The sequence below is a fragment of the Podarcis filfolensis genome (genome assembly GCF_964270895.1).
Source record: "Podarcis filfolensis genome assembly, chromosome: 10".
Lineage (NCBI taxonomy): Eukaryota > Metazoa > Chordata > Lepidosauria > Squamata > Lacertidae > Podarcis > Podarcis filfolensis.
Genome location: NC_139612.1, coordinates 67,741,851 through 67,762,454, shown reverse-complemented (window position 1 = coordinate 67,762,454; position 20,604 = coordinate 67,741,851). Strand labels below are relative to the sequence as shown.

General features: G+C 47.1%; 1 protein-coding gene and 1 long non-coding RNA gene across 3 annotated transcripts in view; one reads left to right on the top strand and one right to left on the bottom strand.

Annotated features, from left to right (window-relative positions):
* Positions 1-20,604, top strand: part of PLXNA4 (plexin A4) — a 580,684-nt gene that overhangs the window by 95,801 nt on the left and 464,279 nt on the right. The gene's annotated exons all lie outside the window — the stretch shown is intronic.
* Positions 10,765-13,039, bottom strand: LOC310743145. Its single transcript, XR_014538816.1, has 2 exons — positions 12,901-13,039; positions 10,765-12,383 (listed from the first exon to the last, which is right to left on the bottom strand). It is a non-coding gene; the product is annotated as an uncharacterized lncRNA (long non-coding RNA).

The following is a 20,604-nucleotide window of genomic DNA, read 5'->3' as shown; positions in this document are numbered from 1 at the left end:
AAACTCAAGATGCTCTATTTTTTGTTTCGCCCTCTTTTGGTCCAGCGCTCTGGCCTGAGCCTGCTGACTCAATGAGCAAAAAAATTGGGACATTCCAGGACCCAATCAGAAGCTGGGCTGGCTGGTAATTTTGGGATGTCCTGCTCAAATTGAGACTGTTGAACGGTATGTTATAGTAGGCCAAAAAGCCACTTCCGCCCTACAGAGGAGGTGGGGCTGCGGGCTTCACGGCCTCACCACGCGCGTGGTGGCTGGATTCCCGGCTGTGTCACCCTCTGGCCAGCCAATCGGCTGGCTCTGGGGGTGTGGCCTGCCCTGTTTAAGGCAGGATGTGGCCAGGGATCTCCCTCTTTGCCGCTTACCAGCTGTTCCTGCTTTTCCCACCCTCCCGCCCTATAGGATTTTCGTTCCTTGACCTTGCTATGGACCTTGGTTGGTTGCCGTTGAGGGGCCTGGTAGGAATTTTTCCACTTGGCAAATTGGCACCAGCCACTTGGCGTTCACCTACCTTGTCACAAATCATCACAACTTTCTTGGTACTGGCGATTAGGCATTGGTATTGTTCTGTAGATGGAAGAGGGGAGGTAATGCCATCACCTGCCCTGCATATGGAAGAGTAGTCAGATAAAGGATTCCGGGGTGTGTGGCCCTGTCCGAAGCCTGGGGAGGTGAGGGCCTAAGGCACGCCCCCTATCGGTGACCCTGGGGGAGTTCCTAGTTGATGTGCATCAGCAGGACTCCCCCTAATGGTGGTTAACCCTTCCTGGACTTCAAGCAGAGGGGCTGAAGTCGGATATAGTCGGTTAGGACCAATGCCTAAGCCAATACTGCTCATCACATGTAACCAATAAAGTTGTGGCCTTATTTAACCCATTAACCTTAATAATTGTGTCATGTGTCATTATTTCCAATGGGGGGTGGTGGCGGGAACTCATCACGCAATAGGAGCATCCCATAAATGTGCCATGGCTGGCAAAACAAACAAACATACAAACTGCCTCCCATCCCAGAATACACCACCTGCGACTCAGGAATCTTTTGCAACCTTCTGAAAAAACATGCTCCGTCCCAGCAAACAGCCCATATCCCTCCTCTTGCAAATGATTTAAACAAACAGCCCTTTTCCTGCTCGGTGGTGGATGATTTAAACACTGACAAGGGTGAGGGCTGGGAAGTAGCGGGTGGGGCGCTACCAGTTAGCTGCTGTTACTCGCCTGACCCACATCTTGTCCTGTGGACCTTGGAGCTTGGCTCTGTAGCTCATGCTCCGGCGCTGGGGCACTGCCAGAGCAGAGGTTATGCAAGAGGTTGGCCGTTTCTTGACATCAGAGCTGGCCTCCCTCGGAGGGGAAATCTCAGATGCTCTTGGAGATGGCAGGAGATGTAAAGCCGGCAACCTTTACCCTACAGGACCACAGGGAGGAGGAAGCCCAGCAAATGCAGGAGACAGAAGGGCAAGCAGGGAGGAGTAAAAGAGTGGTTCCACTTTTCGGCATGCAGAAGGACATACATTTCCGGCATGTTAGCGGAGTCAGACACCAGCAGTAGCAGAATACCAATGGGAGGCCTGCAGGCGAAGTCGAGTCATTATTTAATAATAATAATAATAATAATAATAATAATAATAATAATAAATTTTATTTATACCCCGCCATCCCTGGCCAGAGCCGGGCTCAGGGCTGCTAAGGCCAGGAAAATTGCCATAAAAACATAATAGGGGGAAAAAACCCAATTTAAAATACAGGTTAAAATGCAATTTAAAATGCAGCCTCATTTTAAAAATAGCCCATAGATCAAAACCATAAGGGGAGGGAAACATAAGGGTCAGACTGAGTCCAAACCAAAGGCCAGGCAGAACAGCTCAGCGGAAAGATGTCAAATCCCGCAGGGCCCTAGTCTCTTGTGACAGAGCATTCCACCAAGTCGGGGCCAGCACTGAAAAGGCCCTGGCCCTAGCTGAGACCAATCTTGCGTCTTGCGGCTTGGGACCTCCAAAGTGTTATTTGTGGACCTTAAGGTCCTCCGTGGGGCATCCCAGGAGAAGGGGTCCCATAGGTATGTGGGTCCTAGGCCGCAAACTGATATGCAAAGCTTCCTCACCTCTTCCACTCCCTTTGGCTTTCAGGGGGTGTAATTCCTGTGCACCACCCCTTCTCCTAAATTTCAGCCCCTGCTTCCTAAATCTTCTGGCTTGACAGGGAGCAACCATTAGCTGTTTCAACCCAGGCAGCAAAATCTCGCTGGTGGTCCCTGTGTCTAGCAGCTGAGATTGTCACCAGTGCTCCTGAAGGGGGGAAGGGGCTGTAGCTCAGGAGAACACCTGTTTGGCATGCAGAAGGCCCCAGGCTCAATCCCTGCCATCTCCAGGTAGAGATGGGGGAGAAGCCTGGAAAGCCACTGCCAGTTAGTGTAGTCCATGCTGAACTGGATGGACCAGTGGACTGACTGTGCAGAAGGCAGTTTCCTATGTTCCTCCTCCTCTGAGTGCCCTCACCTGTGGATCTGAGGCAGGTGGATGCTGGAGCGGGGCCTTTTCAGCTCTGGCACCCTGATTGCAGAGCTTCCTCCAAAGGGAGATCTGCCTGGTATCCTTATTACTGCCCTTGCAACATGTCAAGGGGCTGTTAGGTATGCAGCTTTATTCACAAGTCAGGAAGTGCAATCAGCTTTTATTCACAAAAGTAAAAACACAGCAGAGTTCATCTAGGCCAGTGGTTCTCAACCTGTGGGTCCCCAGATGTTGTTGGACTACAACTCCCATCATCCCTCAGCTCTGGCCTTGCTAGCTAGGGGTGATGGGAGTTGTAGTTCAACAACATCTGGGGACCCACAGGTTGAGAAGGGCTGATCTAGGCTAATCTGCCCTAGTTGAAGATGTTGCTGGGACTGGCGTCTGGCCTCTCCTTCTTTCTCTAGCCCTCTCCCTTTGGACTCCTCCCAAGTAGCCATAAACTGTGGTGAGGCGGGGCTGGTGGATCTGCCTCTGGGCCTGTCTGCTCCATTGCTCAGTGAGGCTCTTCATTATCTGGGTGTCAGTGGAGGAGGAGGGCTAGCTGAAGTGGGGCTGTCCAACTACTGAGCAACTGAAGCAGCACCTGGCTCCTCTCTCTCAAGACTTTATGCTCACACTGAAACGCACAGCCCAGTCCTGTCCTGGAATGGCTTTCTTCTTCAGACCTCTCTGCATTCACTCAAACCTCCTGCTTCCATCACTGCCCAGCTTGTCCCTTCTGCAGAGTGGTCCTCAGTGTCCCACCACCACTGTCCTGGGTCTAAGTCTTCTGTTGGGATTTTTGACTACGTGGCATTCTGCGCAGCTTCATACAGAGTCAATTAAGCGTTGGCCGAAAGCCAAGGATGACTGAGCAGAGAGGAGTTGTCTGCCTAGAGATGTGGGACCCTGGAAACAGGTCTGCCATTGGTTGAGGTCTCACACAGGCACGATGACTTATGACCCTACTGACAGGAGTGTGTGTTGGTCAGTGTGGAGTCTGAGAGTCGTTTGGAGTTTGTGAAGAGAGAGGTGGTTAAGATCTGTATTTGTTCATGTATATAGTAACTTGTAGGTAAAGGTAAAGGGACCCCTGACCATTAGGTCCAGTCATGGCCGACTCTGGGGTTGCGGCGCTCATCTCACTTTATTGGCCGAGGGAGCCGGTGTACAGCTTCCGGGTCATGTGGCCAGCATGACTAAGCCGCTTCTGGCGAACCAGAGCAGTGCACGGAAACGCCGTTTACCTTCCCGCCAGAGCAGTACCTAATTATCTACTTGCACTTTGACGTGCTTTCGAACTGCTAGGTTGGCAGAGCAGGGACCAAGCAACGGGAGCTCCCCCTGCCACGGGGATTCGAATCACCGACCTTCTGATCGGCAAGCCCTAGGCTCTGTGGTTTAACCCACAGCACCACCCGTGTCCCTTTTAGTAACTTGTAGAGTCTGCTGTAAATAATAAACACCTCTAAGTAACCAAGTTACTAGTAGCAGCGTTTTGTTCCTGCTTCGTCCATCCTGCCTGCAACTGATTGCTTTCTGGAACTCTGTGTATGCTCTGCTAAGATCTGGGTAAGGTCCTGCAACAGGTCAAAGTTGCAAAACACCAACATCATCTTCCTCTGTGTCATCTCTGGGGGGATTCTTGGACTGGCATCTCCTACCACTCTTCCTCATCCAGCCAGTCCCTGACTCAATGTCCGTTCCGTATAAATGAGCTTTTGCTAGCTTCGCTGATTTGTTGCATCTGCTGGTGTCTTTTTTTTCTTTCTTTTACCTTGGCCTCAGGTTGGCCTGTTGTTTCCTGAATTATTTAACTGCTGCTTCCATTCCTATTATTTATGCATAATGGCATGCACTTTGATTTCATTTGCCTTTTTTGTGATTTTTGTTTGGAGATCTCCCAACAAGCTTCACCAAATGCTGATTTGGGCAGGAAGGCGGTATGCAAAACATTTGAATAAAGGGACAAATGCATGCATGAATCATAACCATGGCCCCAGACTCTGCAGGCAAACCAAGCTCCTCAGGTTCTATCCATACATTTGCTTTATAGTGGTACCTCTGGTTGTGAACGGGATCCATTCTGGAGGCCTGTTCACAACATGAAAAGCCCGCAACCTGAAGCGCCATATCTGCGCAGGTGCGCGGCGCGATTTGGCACTTGTGCGCATGCGCAAAGTGTGACCTAGCACTTCTGTGCATGCACGAGTGGTGAAACCCGGAAGTAACCCTTTTCGGTACTTCCGGGTCGCTGCGGGACGCAACCTGAAAAAATGTAACATGAAGCAAACATAACATGAGGTATGACTGTATTTATCCCGCTTGTAAAACGTGAGTTATCATTCTCTGGTAGAGTCTGGGGTGCTGATGGGGCAGAATAGACAGGTAAGGTAGAAGGAAAAGCTCTGCTGGAACAGGTCAGAGACCCATTTGGTCCAGCATCCTGTTCTCACAGTGAACAACAGGCAGTGGCATAGCGTGGGTTGCCAGCTCCCGGGGCCTCATGGAGGTGGTGGGAGGGTGGGAGGATAACCAACAGAGTACGTATGCGCATTCAGCTGCCTAACCGTGTCCATGTCACTCAGAAGATCGCAGCTACACATATAAGAAATGCAGAGTCTTTCCGTGGAAAAGCCATTTTCAATGGAGCCTAGTGATGGAAGCACTCAGCTGTATTGAGGCAGCACAGGATGTTGGAGCAGATGGGCTGCTGGCCTGATCCAGCAGGCTCTTCTCATGTTTTAGAACATGGCAACACATGTTCCAGGAAGGCTTATTGATTTCCTATTTGTCCGAGGATCATGCTGTGTTCTAACAAACATGCTGCTGATTTCATTCCATCTCTGCTGCAGAACCTCAATTTGCTCCTCAGGCATTTCTCATCCAAATCCTTCCATAGTATGTTCTTAAGCAGGGCCTGAGAAGGATAAACAGAAAAGGGGCAGTTGTGCAATCCTGCCCCATGAGGAGCATAAATTCTGTTCAGAGTCTGCAAACTGTGAGCATAATTTTTTTAGCTTCTTTTTTAAAAATAAAATAAAAGCTTTTGGTTTTAAAATCAGACTCTGTGCTTTTTGGTTTGGTGGATACTTCCATGCTCATACCTCAAGGTTACTCACCTTTGGCCTGGGGTCACTCACAAATTTAGCATTTGAATGGAGGACTTACAACCAGTTCTTTAAGGCTTATTCTACCTATCGATGTTATTGATTTTTCAATTGGAAGTGGTGGTCAGTAACAGCACTTCCAAACTCCCAGGGGGGCCTTATCCTGCCATCTCTAGCTTGAGATAATACATTTGTAAATGCCCTTGTCACTAGGTCTTCAAGCTGGATAAATTCTGGCTTCTGTAATCACCTGCCGGGATTTGTCTATGTGCAACTGCAAGCTCACAGTGGATTTGTGTAGCACTACCAAGACAAGTCACCTGTGGATTCCATTTCGTCAATTCCAAGACTGATGGTCTACCAAAACTGATGCCCTCGAGAAATTCTTGGGCTATAGTTTCCATCAGCCCCAGCCAGCACATGATGATAGGGCATATGCTTCGCAGGTAGAAGGTCCGTTGAGAAGATAACCTCCTTGAGTAACTGAAGCAAAAACTGAAGCAAATAATTCAAATAAGCGAAGCAGAACCTGATGTGCAAATGAGGATTGGAGGGATATATGACAGCCAGTGACTGTTTTGGAGCCGGCTCATCTGAAAGCACTTTGAAACAAAACAAAACACCCTTCCTTTGTTCCAGCGTCTTGGAGTAGTCCAGATATTTTTAACGTCTCTTGAGTATAAAGGACTCTGGAAGAAATAGATTTGATGGAGACATCAGCATGAGAGCACACACGTACACCAAGATGCTGATAGACGTGTTTGTTAGACAATGTACCAAAATACCTGTTTGTCTCCTGGATTCTGTTAATAAAGAGGGTTTTTTAATATATATATAAAGTTGTTTTTCCGTGGCATTGTTCAATTGTGCTTGACAATAGGCGAAATCAGCAGTTTTGAATGCATGCTGAAATACTTGAAGGAATCTAGACTGTTTGTTTGTTATTTTAAGCACAGCCAGTTCATCCCAACTCTTAATTGACTGCCAGGGAATCTCTCTCTCTACTCCTTTTTAAGATCATCCCATCTGCTGGGAAGTGTTCCATCTTTGGGGCGGTGGAAGAACCAGACAGAAATTGACATTTGAGGGGAGCAGCAAGCACTTATATTATTATTATTACAGTTTGAGAATGTCTCTTTATACCAGAGATGTCAAACACTCTGAATAGCTATCATATATTTAAATAGGGGTTTAGAGCTATTCTTATTGCACAGCCACCCACCTGTGTGGCAATATATATATATGCAGCGTATCTGAGTGCATAAATTATGTTGCTATAATTACACCCATGTGGAAGGAGAACTCTATAGATCTTCTATATAAAAGCAGTTCTGGAAGGCAGACATTGCAGCCTCTTTTGGGGTGTGCTTTTCGGTCTGATTACAGGGTAGTTAATGGTACTGCTCTCTGATAACAGTCATTGCTTGCTTTATTCCTCTTGCCCCAAACAACTTGACTGATAGAAGAAAGTGATTAATGGTGTTAGAAACGAATAATGTATACCCCTAGGCAAAACAATGCTTTGCAAGTACAGCCCCAATAATACTTGAAAATAATATACAATCCACACTAATCCTACGGCAACTTTGCCGACAGTAATTCCTCACACAAGCACTCACATATTGGGTTCCTTTGAGGTGCAGCTACCATAGCTTCAGTCTGGTTTGATTTCAAAATGTGTTTCCCATCTGACTGAGGTCCTATGGAGACGTAATGCGCAACCATGGTTTGTTTTACATAACCATGGTTATTATTGAAATTGAAATACTTTATTGTCACTTGTATAACTTGTATACAGTGAGATTACACGAGCATCCCCCACTCAGCTCTCTTAGTCTTAATTCCCCTCGTTTACTGACACACACACACCAAACCCAAAAGTCAGTTGCCCTGTTGTTATTTTTTCATTCAGCAGCCTAACAGCCCACGGATAGAAGCTGTTCTTCACCCTGTTGGTGCGACCAATCCTGCTTCTATATCTTCTGCCCGAGGGCAGGAGATCAAGAAAGTGCCGGGCAGGGTGTGAATCATCCTTGAGAATTTTCCTCACTCTCCTGAGGAAATTTTCTTCCGCTATTTCATCCAGCGGATTCATGGGACAGCCCATAATATCTTGTGCTGTATTCACCACCCTCTGTAGGCACTTCCTATCAGTTGATGTCAAACCAGCATACCACATCCTGATGCAGTATGAAAGGACACTTTCTATTGTGGACTGGTAGAAGGAGATCATCAAATGTTGATTGACATCGTTCTTTCTCAATAATCTGAGGAGATGGAGTTAGGAACTAGATTAGGAACTAGTTCAGAATACCTAAAACACAGAAAAGGATTGGCTGCAAATCAGGTTAAGAAAATCCTGATTTGAAATGAGTTTGTGTTAACCATGGCTAAGTGATAACATTTGCACTTTGCAAACCTTGGCTAAGGCCGCACCCTGGCCAGCAATGTCAAACTCTTGTCAATGTCTCCCGATTCAAGGGGCAAGGCTTCACTTGGATAAGCTAAACCAATCTTGCACTATTTTTTTTGGGGGGGGATTTTAACCAAGGTTAGGGCAATAAACCTGATTGGTGGTAACCATGGTTACACACTCTGCCTATGCCAGTGTTTGGTGTTAAAAGACTTGCTAGCATATCAGATTTTCTCTGTCCAGCATTGGAAGGTATGTGTGGCTGCTGTGCATCTCTCTGAAGTGGATAAATTTCATGTCCTTCAAGGTGGCTGCATAAATGAGGTTATAGTTTAAATGAATTAGCTTGTAATTAGGTAATCAAAACCGTAATGTGTTGGACTGGTGTCAGGGTATGGCTTCATGCCTTTTGAAGGTAGTGGGTTGGTTTTTCTGTTTTTAAATAGTGGAGTCATTATATTTTAATTGCGGCAAGATAGTGCTGTAATTACCAGAACTGAATTGTCTGAGATGATGCCGCTTCAGTTCAAAGAGAGTTTCCCAACGAGAAAAAGAAAAACAACTGTTTGATTTTGGGGTGATTCCATAGAGCGCGCTGCGATTTATCAGATGTTATTCCAATTTCCTTGTGCTGGTGGAAATGCGCGTAAGATCAGAGCGCTCAGCACCACTGTGGCTGCTGTCTCCCCCTCCCTCCTTGCAGTCCTCTGGTCCTCTTGCCTTGGCATGTTTTATGCTGCCAGGCCTGTCTCCTGGACAGCTGAGAGGGAAGTGCAAGGCTATATCAGAGACAGAGCAAGGAGTAGAATATGAAACCCGTGCAACAAAAGCAGATCTCCCAGTTGCTCCTCGACAAGAAGCTTTTGCCTGGGTCAGGAGCGTGTCCACCTCTGGCCTACCGCAGTGAAGACGCTCCCTGCGGCTGGTCTTCCTGTAGTTCTTTCCATTAGCAGGAGAGTCACCAGCTTGATGTCTGAGGCGAGCTTGAGCTCTGACAAATGCCTTTCATTTTATTTGGGTTTATTTTTGCAGAGTAGCTGCAGAGAAGACCCCCAACTAGAGTTTCTTTATCCATGTGGCAATAGTTTTGAACAACAACAACAAAAATTATCCTGAGGAATGAATCCTCCAAAGACAAAAAAATGCCTTGAATCTAAAGGTGGTTCAGTGTGGCTTCCCAGTTTAGATTCTGGCCTTGGGGCCTGGCATCTTTTGGTGGGCCCTCGTTTTCCAAGGGCACATAGGCTTGTCAATTCATTTCCACCCTCTGTTTCTCCTCCTCCTCCTCCTCTTTGCATTTTATACATGGGCAGAAAATATTTTGACAGACCAGTGGTGCAGAAAATGACTTGTTGCTGCCGAAGTGCAGCGTCTCTTGACCACAATTATGATGCATCGTATGTAAAAGCATCACTTTCCTCAGGTGTTCTGCTGATCCACTTACTTTTGCCTCTGATCTCTCTGACTGAAATATACATTATCGGGACTCTTTTGCAATCATTTCACCAGCATGAATAATTTCCGCCAAGTAATAATGCAAGGATTGCTCCACTCAATTACCCTCAAGGACTACTCTGGCTGACATGACCTTCAGGTTGTGTGCTATGTGATCTTACTGCTCTTCCCATTACAGCTTACAGGTAGCAGACTGAACGTTTGCTTTATCGTGACGTCGCCCTTTGATGATGTCACTACCGCTTAATATGGTTTGCATCGCAAATAATAACAGTGTTTGCATTCCTTTCCTTCACATATGTTATGTCAGCAATCTCACAATGTTAGAAACTCCGATATATAAGCTAATTGCCAAATAGCACCTTAAACCTAGTTCACAATGGAATGTCTAAACCCCATTTTGTTTTTATAATGAAATTTATTATTGTTTTCAATACTGATTATTCATTTCATTTCTATACCGCTTTGTATTTTAAATTTAAAAATTCTGAAAGCAGTTTATAACACGTTAATACATCAAATAAAACAATCTAGAATAAAACAAATTCAAACTTCAACAAAAGTATTTCAGGTCCTTCTCCAAGTCGTGCTTTGCTTTTCACATATTTATCGACCTACTCAATTTATATAGTTGCCCCATAGCAGAAGTACTCTAGGAAACCGGTGTGGTGTCGTAGTTGGCGTGTTGGATTAGGATCTGGAAGATCAGGGTTCAAATCCCGACTCCGCCATGAAGCTCACTGGGTGAGCTTGGGCTAATCTGAATCACATGGCAGCGTAGAAGCACAAGATGTGTTTCTTTTGTTGCAGTGCTACCATGTGCGGTGCCAGCCAGCTAGGTGGAGATGTCAGTTGGCAACCTGGCATCCAGAGATCTCTCCACATGGTCGCAGTTGGACCTTGGCCATTCACAAAACGTTCCTGAAGTCACGAACCAGAGTCAGGTGTATGCCAGCAATTAAAAAACACTGGTTTCAGTGAAGTTACGGTAACTCTTTATTCAAAGAAACCGGAACAGCGCATGTCTACTGATCCCAGCAACTCTTCCCAGTAGGTCTTGCCCTAACGAGGCAGTTGCAAGGACTGAAGTGTTGGGATACTGCCAGGAAGACGGGGGCATCAGGCAGGCATCAGGCAGGCCCCCAGCTGGCTCCAGCCACCGGCCGGCAGCCGGTCTCCCTTGGAACAGCATCCATCAGCGACACGAGCCTCAGTTACATTTAGAGACCCGTGCACGCTCTGTCAGCAGAGTGTGTAAATCTTCTCACAGCAGAAGAGGCGGACAGAGAAATGTGTAAGCATAATGTACAGCATTTTATTCAGCATAGTTCAGGAACAGAGGAAAACATGTCTGCTTCCCTTCGTCTCCAGCAAAACAGCAGTAACACAAAAGCTATATACAAACGGAAGTTCCCAGCAGACTGCTGGAAGTAAACAGGCATGTGACACACCAGTCATGCCTGCTCCTTTTAAGGTGGAACGGAGCTATATCCTAACATGAAGGTCCCCACCTTCCCACAGCTTCCTAGGTCCCCTCCTCTCCAGCTTTCCTCTCCAAGCAATTGGAGACTGCGTCTGCCTGCAACAAATCTCTCATCTGCTCTTTTCATTTCTCTCTGTGTTTTGGGAGACTGGGGGGGGGGGGAGGGAGCTAGTTGCAGCAGGAGAGGGGAGACTCCCTGGATTCTTCAGCAGCCTGACTTATCTCTGTCCCTTGCCACTCCTCCTCTCCCACCTCCCAATCAAGACTGCTCTCTGCCACAGGCTCTTCTTGCTCACTAAAACCTGTTGCCCCTTCAGCTTCCTACACCTCCTCCTCCCAGGCTGCTGCCTCTTCTCCCTCTGACCAGTCATCATCGTCTTACCAACACTCCGCAGGCTCTGAGCCTTCTTCCCTTGGGGGTTCCCCACCTGGTGCCCCCCTATTCCTCAGCATCCAGCCAGTCCCGGCCACCAGTTAGTGGTGGGAAAGAATTGCTCTCTATGAAACCCGGTACACGACACTGGGCTAGATGGACCAATGGAATATAAGGCAGCGTCCCATGATCTTTTGCTGCTCTGCTCTTTGAATTGAGAAAGACTCTAGCCTTGGAAACAGGAAGAACCCAGCTGGAGGCTGGCCATTGCTGGAGGAGTCTGGCAAGGCAAGAGTAGAGCGGCTGGTTTCTCATGGCCCAAAGACCAAGAGGCACCCAAGAACGAGCTTGCATTGATATTTGAGCCATGCATTATTAATCCTCGCACTGAACGCAAATTAGCTATGCAACATGTGTGCCCAATAGAACGCTCGACGGCCATGCAGCCAAGGAAGCCAGGATTAGTATTCAGCATTTGCCTCTTTTAAAAGAATTTGCTTCTAAATCGTATTTTCTCCTGACTTGCTGTTACATTCTGGGTAGCAATCGGTATTTTTTAAAAAATAAACACACACACACACACACACACACACTCCTCTGGTGTTTAAACTCTGCAGAACAACCTCTCTTTAATATGAATGAGGCGTGTGATGCACGAGTGACAGGCAGTGGCCAGACTCTGATGGATCTGTGGTGACTTCAAGCGGAAGAGGTTTTTGTCTCCTTAGATGGAACGGAGTGGCAGCTAAATATCTCTTTAATAATTTGTAGCATGAAGTGCAGGGTGAGGGGGGCAGGGGGCAGCGAGAGCCTGACTTGGACGCACAATAATGTGGATTTTTTTTTGTGTGTGTAAAGGGTGTGGAACCAGGAGTTTGGCTCCGTTGACTTCCTGCACCACAGTGGCATGTTAGCAGCAGCAGCAGCAGTGGGATTTGCTGCTCTGTCCTCTGATTCACTTGGGTACCACGTCTGGAGACTGCTAAAGGGCGGCAGCCAAACTGCTAGCCCAGCAGTGGACAGGTGAACACAAAGGACCAGTGAGGTTTCACCAGGACCTGTAAAGCAAGGATGGAGAATCTGTGGCCCCCAATGAGAGCCAGCTGGTGTAGTGGTTGAGAGCGGTGGATTCATAATCTGGTGAACAGGGTTCGATTCCCTGCTCTTCCACATGCAGCTGCTGGGTGACCTTGTGGCTCTGGCTGGCTTCAGGAGCTGCTCACTGCCGTGGCGCCTGCCAGTTTGCCTCCTGGAAGTCCCCATATGATGTGTCTTGTGCGCAACACATCATATGGGGACTTCCGGTGAGGAAAAATGGCGGGCGCCATGGCAGCAAGCAGCTCCTGAAGCCAGCCAGAACCAACTGCGCTACCAGGCTGGCTCCGGGCTGCTGAGGCTGCCGCTGCCACGTTTCCCAGAGACAGATTTGCAAATCTGGGGACATTCCAGGGACGGAATTTGTCCGGGGACAGATTTGCAAATCTGGGGACTGTCCCTGGGAACTGGGGACGTCTGGTAACCCTAGCCTACAGAGAGTACCTTACAATGAATGAGCCTTTCCTTGGTGACATTTACCTTCAGTAGGTGAGTCAATATTTCCTGGTGTTTCCTGTTCTCCATTTCTGAATCTGTATGGACAATGAGTGCTCGCTGACCGAGAGGAGCATTTCAGCTTTCACCACCGTCTTGTAAAGTGTCCGTAGCCTGACAACTCCGCCTGCATCTCACATTCCAGCAGGAAGCCCTCACAATGTCCAGTCAGGTGTAGGACTGATGTCACAATGGCCTCTGGCCAATCAGTGAGTGCTGAAGTATAGTCACAACTCTCCAGGACTTGTGGCTGATCTTTCTGGATCTGGTGCTACTGGGCAAGGCACTGGACCCCCTCCTCTCTTTCCCCTCCTCTCATGGTGGCCTAGTTCTCTGCTTTCTGGAAATATAATTTTGAGCGGCATAAATGTTAGAATCTGAAAGGTTTTGCCAAGCAAATTGAATGTTAAGAGCAAGATCTTACATGCTGAATAAGAATACAGCTATTTCTGGATATTGGATTTCTCTCCCCAGACCCAAGCAAATGATTTTCAAATGGGCAAGATGTTGAAATAGGAAGAAGCATGATTTTTTCTTTTTCTTTTGCAGTTTGCTATAACCAGTACATAAAAATGATTTGTAGGGCAATTTGTATAAGGAGACCAGTGCAGTATTTTATTTCAAAAGCATGTTGTTATCAAAAATTGGACACAATCCTGCTTACAGTTTTTAAAAAACTGCCCCTTTGAAATCAGTGGGGGCTTCAGAGTGTTTTGCAAGCATTTTGTATGTCTTAAAAATACAGGACGTTATACCAATGTTTTAATTCCGTCTTCTTTAGGCTTAATTGCTGTTTTAACTGGGCAAGGGTTGCCAGAGAAGCCTATTCTTGGAAACGTGTGCATGGTGAATCCTAAAAAACCAACCAACAACCAAACCCCAAAAATGAAAACACACACACACCAAAACACCACTTTTTATTTCTTGCTTCCATGGATTGGCTTCCCTTCCCTTCCCTGCCTCTTGATAGGATTTGGCCCCTTCTGCACTTTGATAATGGTACTGGCCCACCTTAAAGGACTGTTGTTCAGAGTACTGCACTTTGAACAATTAATAGTAGTAATAATAATAATCTCATCCATTTCATGGCGTTCTGAGAATTGGACGCCGTTTCCTAATAAGTCACGCCATCAATAATCTTCTGCTGTTTCCCAGTTAAGTCTCCAGCTCTCCTGATGGCATTTCCACCCTCTCTGCTGAAACCAGCCAAGCAGCTTGGGGGGTTATGGTGGCACTTGTGTTCATTGCTGATTGAGCAATAATGAAATTAATAGCCTCTTACAGCTCTTACATTAACAATGAAGTCGGCGTGTCAGTGGCTATTTACAATACAAGTTACACTGGTGACATTCTGGTGCACCGAGCAGTTCATATTCCTAGATCTTTGCCACAGCAATAAAATCAATCAGCCATTTGCAAGCACAAGAGCATAATGAGGGGGGCTCTTCAAAGGGCAGAGCTCTCCACACTGAGCACCAAGAAAATTCAAAAAATCCTGCTCTTGGAATAAATTATTTGGAGCTGGCAAATCTGCCTATTTACATTTATTGATTCCGATTGCAGTATTGGAGGTGTACCAGATTTGGGGTTTTTATTCGGCTGGGGCTAAAAGCAAGGAGGCGGTGACCGATGTACAAATTAGATGTGTAAAAGTGTGCACCTAAGGGCAGCTCTGCACATCATGATCCTTGTGAGAAACACCTTCTTCTTCTTTGGCGATCCCTCGTAGCCGAGTAAGATTGTCTTCCATAAACACGGTCTTAACAGTGAGTCCGTAAGTGACTGTGGAGGCCAATTCTGGATCCACACCTCCTTCCACAGTGGGGACATTGGTTTCCGGGTGGGAGTTGATCACGGTGTGGATTTGCCAAGTGTGCCTTCCTCTTAGCATGTTTCTCCCTTGCGTCCTGAGTTTGAGTGTCTTCAAAGCCCATGGCACCTTTGGTAAAAGCAAGGAGGCAGCCGATGTACAAATTAGATGTGTAAAAGTGTGCACCTAAGGGCAGCTCTGCACATCATGATCCTTGTGAGAAACACCTTCTTCTTCTTTGGCGATCCCTCGTAGCCAAGTAAGATTGTCTTCCATAAACACGGTCTTAACAGTGAGTCCGTAAGTGACTGTGGAGGCCAATTCTGGATCCACACGTCCTTCCACAGTGGGGACATTGGTTTCCGTGTGGGAGTTGATCACGATGTGGATTTGCCAAGTGTGCCTTCCTCTTAGCATGTTTCTTCCTTGCGTCCTGAGTTTGAGTGTCTTCAAAGCCCATGGCACCTTTGGTAAAAGCAAGGAGGCAGCCGATGTACAAATTAGATGTGTAAAAGTGTGCACCTAAGGGCAGCTCTGCACATCATGATCCTTGTGAGAAACACCAGGGTGTTCCCTAAAGCAAAGATGCAAAGCGTGGACCTCATATGGAGGTACCTGATGTAACTTTGCATATTGCAGTACACTGGTCTGGGGGTCCTAGATGTGTTCTCAGGAGAATGCACCCATGTATTGAAAGAAGCATTTGCACATGTACATATACCCATGCTTTTCAAGTTTCCTGCACCAGTGCTAATCTAAGGAGCTGCCTCATGGCAAACCTGTGATTACAACAGCAAATAAAGGACATCTCTTTGCTAATGTGTGCAAGGACACACGTATCTGTATGCATCTTTTGGTATAACAACTTTATCTCAATATGCAAATTTCAGACAACAGCAGCCTTTAAGTCAGCTTAGGTAGGCTCACATGAATGGAACACATTTCTCCCCTCATGCAGTGCTATTTTTCTAGAAAAAGAGGTGTTGGAACTCACCACAAACGCCTCCCTTGTTCTCTTATGATGCACATGGCACCCACCTGAGAGTGGCCGGAACTGAGTTCCGGAAAGCTCTGGCTGAAAAAAAGCCCGGCCCTTTCCTCTAATGCGATTGTCCCGAGTGCAAATCCAGCACCTACCACAAGCTCTTTGTCAGAGCTGGGGTAACTGTGATCCAGGAAGACCTTACTGTACTAATAGTATTTGGACTTCCCCTGTATGTGAAGACAGGCTGTGGTGGATTGAGCAGATGAGACCAATAATGGGTTCAAAAGTCAAGAAGGCAGTTTCGCTCATGTGTAGAGGGAAGTGAGGGGGCAGATGTGGTTCATCAAACTCTGCTCCAAACCTCCGCTGCCTTGTGGGATATATTTGGGAGAAGAAAAGGCTCAGGAGTAAACGCTACACAAATCCAGAGTGAATTCCCTAAGACAGTTGGATGGCGTCTTGTACGCCTCCTTCTGGCAACTTCTGCAGCTAAGCTGGTGCCAAACATCTTGCTCTGCTTTCCTTTGGACCACATCAGTGAGGCTGAGAGGGGGGGGTCTTGTCATCTGGGCAGCCAAGGACCTCCACACACACTGCCCAACCTAGGTGCTGCTAATGCAGCAGTTTGACCTCACCCCAGGAGGTGCACTCCATTGTGTCTTGAGACAGATGGAAGCTAGCAACAACCCAGTATTCTTATCCACATTGCAGAGATTACAGTATTGGCCCAGTTTATCAGAACCGAGTTAATGTATGTGATGCACTTTGAACACTTCAGTTTTGCGATAGAGACACTCAGTATTCCTTCTTATGTAGCCTTTGCTAAAACATCTTCAGGAATTCTGTGTGGTCAGGCTGTACAAGGGCAGGAACTCTGCATATGTTGAGAATAAGTGGTCTTTGCTATTGTTCCCTGTCAGGGAACTGCCATCGGAGCCAAGAGTGGAGGTAAGACTCCCCAACGATGCAGGAGAAGGGACCAGCAGGGAGAGAGAGAACACTTCCTTTGGGGAAGGAAATGGGTGTGACACCAGGAAGAGAGGGGAGGAGGGAAGGACTTCGGAGAGATGGCTCCAAGACTCTTCCACAGAGACCAGCGGGGAGAGCCCAGGACCTCCACTGGCCACGCCCACTCTGCGCAGAAGACTTCCACGCAGGGAGGCTAGGAGGAGACTTGGCGTCAAGCAGCTTTTATGTTGGAAGAAGTTTAGGAAACACCCACTGACGGATTCTGCCAGTGACTGAGACAGCCACGGAGAAAGTGCTGTCCAGCCAGGGAAAGGTTTAGCCAGACAACGTTGCCTAGAGCAGCAGCCCCCTTACGCACGAGCAACCCCAATTCCCTTTACATTCCCCAAACTCCAGAACTCAGGTTTGAGATTCATTGAAGGCTGAGGGCTGGTTCCTGGCACAAATTAAGCTCAAGGTCTGCCCTCATTAGAGTTGCCTGTATATTGGGCTTTTTCCTTTTCCTTTTCCTGACTGCTGCAAACTCTTGAATCCTTGCGGAAGAACTGATGGGCTGGTGCATCTGGGAGCGGAATCTTTAAAAGGGTCGAAATCAATGTGAAGTGTCACTCAAGTGGCCCAACAATGCCGGGAAATCAATGCAGAATCCGAAATGAAGAACATGCAGGGGAAATGATGGCATTTGTTTGCAATTCTAATACCGTGAATCAACAGATCGCTTGCAAAACGCTCCTAATGAAAAATGCACATAATAGATGTGCCAGAGGCAGATGAGGAGAGCGGGGAGAGGAGAACAAGGTGTGCACGTTCAACTTTCGGAAAAGAGAACAAAGAAGGCAGATAAAATGTTTTTTTCCTGAATCTCATAACTACCGTATTTTTCGCTCTATAAGACGCACCAGACCACAAGACGCACCTAGTTTTTGGAGGAGGAAAACAAGAAAGAAAATATTCTGAATCTCAGAAGCCAGAACAACAAGAGGGATTGCTGCGCGGTGAAAGCAGCAATCCCTCTTGCTGTTCTGGCTTCTGGGATAGCTGCGCAGCCTGCATTCACTCCATAAGACGCACACACATTTCCCCTTACTTTTTAGGAGGGAAAAGGTGAGTCTTATAGAGCAAAAAATACGGTATTTCCACATTTGCAGTGGCGAGCCTATTCACCTTTGAAGTGCCAAGGAGCAAAGAGCTGGTAGCAAAAGGCACATTAAGTTATGGGTGATGGGTTGGCATTTCCTCCCAGGCAGTGTTGCTCTGGGTTTCGGAGGGCCTAAGGGCCCCCTTTCCTCCTGAGTAGCCCTATCATGTTGCTTTGCCCTGTCCCGCTGGACCATGCCACCAGCATCACCTAGAGGGGAGAGGGCAAGGCAAATGAGAAGCAGGGAAGCTGTGCCCCTCCAGATATTGTTGGGTGAAAACTTCCCCATCTGCCCCAACCAACACAATCAGTTCTTAAGAACATTGGGGTTTACAGTTCAGTAGCGCCAGATTTAGGGCAGTGCGGGCTGTTCCCCAGATGAGGTCGCTGAGCTGAGGGGACACAAGACTGAGAAGATCCATAATTCAGAGGATCCATTTGGGGGTGCCAAATTTTGGCCTTGCACAGGACGCAATATTACGAAAAGAATTACCAAAGTCCACCTCTGAATCCAGCAATATTTGGAGGGACCCAGGCTCCCCAACTTTGACCAAAAGGAAAAGCTAAAAAATTGGGGGTGTCCTGTCCTTTGCAGGGGGCAGGGACAACCAGAGGGTTTTTTGGGGGGAGGGGGGGACACATGACATGAAAGCAGTTTATGAAATGATGAATGGTGAAGAGAAATTAGATAGAGGAGAGTGTTTTGCTCTGTCTCATAATGCGAGAATCTGGGGTCTCTGGATGTAGGTTCAGGACAAGGAGGAGGAAAGTTCGCATGCCAGACAACGAATTTGTGGAATTCACTGCCACATCAATGTGATTATGACTAGTAGGTTAGATGCCTTTTTAAAAGGCCCATTGTTGAATGATCAGCAATGGTGGCTGCATGGAACCTCCATCTTCTGAGCCCCTCTCCCTCTGAACACCCAGCACCCTGCTTGTGGTCCTCCCCATTGAAGGCACCTGGCTGGAAGCAGACTGCAGGATGAGGTGGGCCTTTGGATTAATCCGCCAGGGCTGCCTTCATGCTCTTTAGAGAACATTGCCGACATCTCTGCTACTAACAGATGGGAAGAGCAGCGATGGTGCAATTCTCCCAGGCTTCCTAATCATTTAGCACTTTGTAGCAAGGGGTAGGGAAGCAGGCTGCCTCTGCCACAGAACCATCCCCCTTGGCACTGAGCAATTAAGGGTGTGACAGAAGAGGAGGTGCTGTGGCTCTGGGCGAGGATGGGATTGAGTGGCGTTTAATAAGGAGAGGGATTCGCAATGCGCACTCTCTCTCTCTCTCTCTCTCTCTGTGGCAAAGCCCTTTCCTGAGAAGGTGTGTTTGTTCAGGCTCCAGGCTGCAGCAGATGATGTGATGGAGGGTTGCTGAGTGCTCACCAAGCAAGGCCATGTTTTTCCAATCAGTCCTTTTCCTCCATCTATTTACCCTGGAGAGTTTGCACCCCTCTTTGATCCTCTGGGGCGGAAAATGCAGAGTAAGGCCTGCTTAATCACAACTTGCTTTTTTCTTTACCATCGGTCACCCTTTCTTCTTCATCCTCATCGTATTATTCAAGAAAGCCTATTAAATGATTGACTTTGGAATTGATTAACTCTCCATTTTTGTTTTTTTTTAAAAAAAGATTGCCATTGAAATTCTCCAATGATTAGCACTTGTAGGAAGAGGGAAAGGTCAGATTAAAAAAGAAAGAGAGAAAAGTTTTCTTCTTCATCAACTGGGGGCAAGAGGGCAGCTTGAGAAATTCTGCCGAAAAGCACACACATGAGATACCCGTTGCTCTCTTATTTGCCTTTCCTCCCCTTCTCCATTTCACGTACCCAGTGGGCACGCTCACCTCGCCTCAATTTGGAATTGAGCTAAGCAAACCATTCTCCTTCCCCAGTAAAATACATTCAGAAAATTGGTTCATTTTGTTCTAAGCCCAGAAATACAACCGTGGGCAAAGAAAAACAAACCAACTACATTTATTGTAAAATGCACTGCTTGTGAAAAGTCCTTAAGAAGGGAACACTCTGCCACCGTAGTCTGTTTTGTTAATTCATGGGAGAGCTCTCTCTTGAATTTCATACAGTGGTACCTTGGGTTAAGAACTTAATTTGTTCTGGAGGTCCGTTCTTAACCTGAAACTGTTCTTAACCTGAGGTACCACTTTAGCTAATGGGGCCTCCCGTTGCCACCGTGCTGCTGCTGCGCAATTTCTGTTCTCATCCTGAAGCAAAGTTCTTAACCCGAGGTACTATTTCTGGGTTAGCGGAGTCTGTAACCTGAAGCATCTCTAACCCAAGGTACCACTGTACAACCCTGTAGAGCAGTCCAGTTCAGAATGCCTCGGATGGAAGCCAAACGAACTGCACTGAGGTTTGCGGTTGTAAACAAGATTGCAACCAAAATTTCAAAGTTTTCAAATTGCATGGTTCTGACACAGCAGGAGTATGAAGAAGCCCAGCTTACAACATGTGACAAATGCCCAGCAAGGTACTGGGAAATGTAAAACATTTTCCCTTAGTCCTGTTCGGCTTCTGCAGCCCACTGCCGTCAGGTAGGGCTTCAGAGATTGTGGAGAAATAAAAGAAGAAAGACATAACAAGGATTTAAAGAGCTCTGTGGAATTGTTTTGCAGAAATGGAGTTCAGTGACCTCTCTCTCTCTTAACATCCCAGGTAGCTACTCATAGGACTTGCTCAGTGCTAGGCTATAACTTCAATTTTCTTCTTCCTTGTATTTCTAGATAGAGCTGTCTCTTTTCTTCTTACCCCCTTCTTGTGGGGAGGTGTAGG